At 38.5% G+C, this 4,385-nt stretch overlaps 1 long non-coding RNA gene across 1 annotated transcript; it reads left to right on the forward strand.

The window, feature by feature from the left end:
• The first annotated feature begins 3,438 nt into the window (after positions 1 to 3,438).
• LOC131024393 (uncharacterized) lies at positions 3,439 to 4,385 on the forward strand. The gene is made up of 2 exons (XR_009101802.1): positions 3,439 to 3,736; positions 4,182 to 4,385. It is a non-coding gene; the product is annotated as an uncharacterized LOC131024393 (long non-coding RNA).

The following is a 4,385-nucleotide window of genomic DNA, read 5'->3' on the forward strand; positions in this document are numbered from 1 at the left end:
TCGAGTGCTGATTGGATATGGGTCATGTTGACGAATTTTGCCCACTACACTGTCAAATATTAATGTTATAACTAAAAATGATACATTTCAAATTTATATAATAAAAAATCAATAACAAAAAATAGTAATGGTTAAATTACCTAACAATGAATTTTACAATTTCTTTTATTCTTATTCATCAAAAATCATCAGTCCCACGTGAAACTTTTAGTAGACTTAATCATTTAGATAACTTAAACAAAAGGACAATAAAATCCAACTTCGATTTCACAATATAATATATTTGTTTGAGATAATTTATATTATAAATTATAATTTTTACCGCTTATAAAAAAGAAATTGTAATTTTTTATAAAATTTATACAAAAATCAAGAATTGAAAAAAAAAATAACGAACAATAGAAATTTTTATTTAAAATTATTAATATATGTATTTAAGAGTTGGTAGTATCATGTTAGTTGGTATTTCAACTTGAATTTGTCATTGTTTTTAATCCTTTGTTATTTATATATTTATAATTAATATATATTTTGCATTGTTCGAATTTTGGTTGAGAAGGATAATCAACAAAGGTAACAAATTATATTTGATCATCTAGATATTTAATAAACTTAAATAAATTTGAGTAATAGTGGGTATTACTATAAATTGGTCTGAAATCAAAACGTATAGTAAAATAATTTTTTTATTGATTTTCAAATGATTACGAGTATGGATTTATAAATTCGAAATGAGTTTTGTCAATTGAATGATATCCAAATATATACATTGAATTTGATTTTTTTATATTTTGTTATTTGTATTATTTATTATACCATATTGTTACAAGTTATATTTGATTGTGTAGATTTTTTATAAATTTTAAATGTGTTCAACAAATTAGCATGTATTACTATATGAGTCGAGACAGATGGCGTGGAAGGCTTCTTTCTATGGCAAGCCGTCTTTGTCCGGTGAAATCGGTCATTCAGAGCTATGTTACGCATTCTATGATGGTGTATAAATGGCCTAGATCTTTACTCAAAGATTTAGATGAGAAATGCCACAATTTCATTTGAAATGGGGATATTAGAAAGACGTCTTCTTGTTCTGTGAGCTGGAGTCGCGTTTGTGCTATTAAGGAGGAAGGGGGTCTTGGAGTTTGCTCTTTTTCTTTAATGAATAAATGATTTTTGATGAAGATGGCTTGGAAGCTTATTTGTGGTACGGGTTTCGATTTTTTTATTTTGCGGAACCGGTATTTGGATGTCTTTAGTCAGGTGAGGTGTAACTCTGTTTTTTCTTCTATTTGGCTTGGCCTTAAGGAAGAGGTGGGTGATCTGATGGATATTTTGTATAGCTATGTTGGGGATGGCACGGCCACGAATTTCTAGCGTGACGACTGGCTGGGTTACAAGATTATTGATAAATGTAGGGTACCTCATTATGTTGTGGTTTGCTAGGTCATTCTGTTGCCGATTATTTTGGTGTATGGCATTTTACTCAAGAGTTCATTAATAACTATCCTGAGATTGTTGGTGACATTTTGATTCTTCCTATTGGCGAGGACTCTGATACTCGTTACCGGAAGCCATCTCTTCATGGCACGGTCACTGCTGCTCTGGCGTCTGCTAACAAATGTAGTCATTTTCCTAGTGTCAGATGGGCTTCCTGGATTTGGAGGCCCTATATTCTTGTTAGCCGTTCTTTGGTTTGTTAGCGGATTCTTCATGATAGACTCCCTACTTATGATCGCCTGATTAGACATGGCATGATTATGCCCAACCATTGCGTTATTTGTTTTGCTGCTGGAAAAACTATGGATCATGTCATGTGGTCTTGCAGTCGTGTTTTGCCTATTTGAATGGAGTTCTTGAGCTGGTTTCAGTTAACTGAGGTGACTTTTGCGTATGATATTCATAGTTTTTTAGTTGGGGCTTGGGGTCATAAGTTCAGTTCTCAGCTGGATTATTATTGGAGAGCTAGCATCATTACTATTTTATGGGTTAATTGGACTCAGAGGAACTCTTGTTTTTATGATAACAATTGTTTTGACCACAGGCGGATCATCCATATTGTCAAAGTTTCTTTTAAGGAGATGGAGACTAATTTTAAGCTTGGTCATATGAATAATTCTTGGAAATATTATACTATTCTTAGAGCTATTGGTGTTTCTACCCGTGTAACTCCTTCTCTGGACTTTATCACTGTTCATTGGTGGCCCCCGGCTTCTCCTTGGATTAAAGTTAACACGGATGGGTCTGTGATGGGTGCTCCGGGTAATATTACTACTGGAGGTGTTTTTCGTGATAACTTTAGCTGGGTTTGTGGTTGCTTCCATTACAAGGACGACGTGGGTTTTGCTTTTGAAGCCGAGCGCTTGGCGGTTATCAAGGCCATTCTTATTGCTCATGATCGAGGTTGGCATTACTTATGGATTGAGTCGGACTCTATGTACATCGTTCATATGCTTAAGCAGCGTTCTACTGCGGTTCCTTGGCGTTTCATTGCCTTATGGAATAAGGTTCTTTGTCTCCTTCCTGGTTTTCATGTTCAGATTTCTCACATTTATCTAGGGCTGGCAATTTTCGACACGACACGAAACCGCACGAAATTAATGGGTTAGTAACACACACGATAGGGTTTGAGTCCGTATCGGATCGACCTGATAATTTCGGGTCTGGTTCGGGTTGGGTTCGGGTCGGATTCAGGTAACTGGATAGTGATATTATTATTTTTATTAAATATTTATTTTAATTTTTTAATTTTTGATTTCTATTTTTTTATCTTCACTTCAGTTTAGGGTTTCAATATCTTCCATTCTTCCAACATTCGTCGCACACTCAAGTTTATCTTCACTTTAGTTTAGTTTAGGGTTTCAATATCTTCCATTTTTTAACTATTGTTTCTTTTATTATACTTTTATGCCTCATTCTAAATTCCCCCTATGTCGATTGGATATGTTGAGCATATGTGACGAATCTTGTATTATTATTATTATTATTATTATTATTATTATTATTATTATTATTATTATTATTATTATTATTATTATTATTATTATCATGATCATTATTATCATTATCGTTGTCGTTGTCGTTGTCGTTGTTGTTGTCGTCGTTGTTGTCGTTGTTGTTGTGAATGAATCAAATCAAATTCGCGTCGTTATTTTGTCGTAATCGGATCGTGTCGTTATTTTATCGTGTCAACCTGATTAAAATCGTGTTGTTATCAGGTCGTTATCAGATCGTGTCGCTATCGTGTCGTGTCAACCCGGTTCAAATCGTGCTGATATCGGGTTCGTGTCGGGTTCGGATTTAGGTGTATCAGGTCGGGTTCGGGTTAGGTTCGAGCATTCTCTTATCAGGTCGGGTTCGAGTTTGGCCTTATCAGGTCGGGTCGATATCAGGTCAACCCGATAACGACCCGACCCGCACGATTTGCCAGCCCTACTGGCAATCCCCACGCTCCCTCTCTCTTAAATCTGCCATTCTCTCTCTTTTCTCTCTATCGTCTCTCTCTCGCTCTCTCCTCCGGCAAATGTCGCTGGCCCTCCCCGCCTCCGGCGCGGCCGGCCCTCTCCTTCCCCCTCATTTTCTTTCTTCCCTATTTTCTTCCAAATTTCTAAAATGTCCAAATCATAAAATCTAATTCTTAGGGTTTCTACCTCACTTCTTCCCCTCTGGAATTCGTCTCTCTGGCGAGGCCTGCCTCCACCGTCGTCGTCTCCGTCGTGCTGCCGCCCCTCTAACTCAGGTAAGCCCCCTATTTCTCTCTTTTTCTATCTCTGCCTCTCGATCTCTCTCTCTCTGCCCTCTCCGTGCTCTTAATCTCGATCTCCCCCTCTGCCCCCTTGCTTGTGGCGGCCGCTGCAAGCCGCGGCGGCGCATGCAGCCCGGCGGTCGTCGCCGCTCTGCTCTCCTCTCTCCCCCTCTATTTCACTCTACTTCTTCTCATGTCCTTCCCTCTCTGTCTATATCACAGTCTCTATCTCTCTCTCTCTCGTTCAAACTCATTGTCTCTCTGTTAGCAGCCACCGCGGACCGGCGTGGCGCGGGCAGCACCGGCGGTCGTCGCCGCCAGTCGCACCTCCTCCACGGTGGCTAGCGGCTGGTGCTGTTGCCGCCCCCCACCCCCTGTTCTATCCCTTTTTTTCTCTTTCTATCTATTTGTTTTTCTGACTTAAAACTCTTGATTTCAGCAATCGATGCTCTTCGATGAACATCGCCGACGGCAGGCATCACCGGTCCGACGAGGCAGCCTTGGTTTTACTATGGCTGTTCGAATTTCATCTATTCCATCTATTCTTCTTTTGTATATACTCAGTTATTAACTCCTTGTAAAACTGGAATTTCTTGTAAAAATTACTCTAGATGCTAACGAAAGTTGGTGTTATTACTTGGTA

Source organism: Salvia miltiorrhiza, chromosome 5, assembly GCF_028751815.1.
Source record: "Salvia miltiorrhiza cultivar Shanhuang (shh) chromosome 5, IMPLAD_Smil_shh, whole genome shotgun sequence".
Taxonomy (NCBI): domain Eukaryota; kingdom Viridiplantae; phylum Streptophyta; class Magnoliopsida; order Lamiales; family Lamiaceae; genus Salvia; species Salvia miltiorrhiza.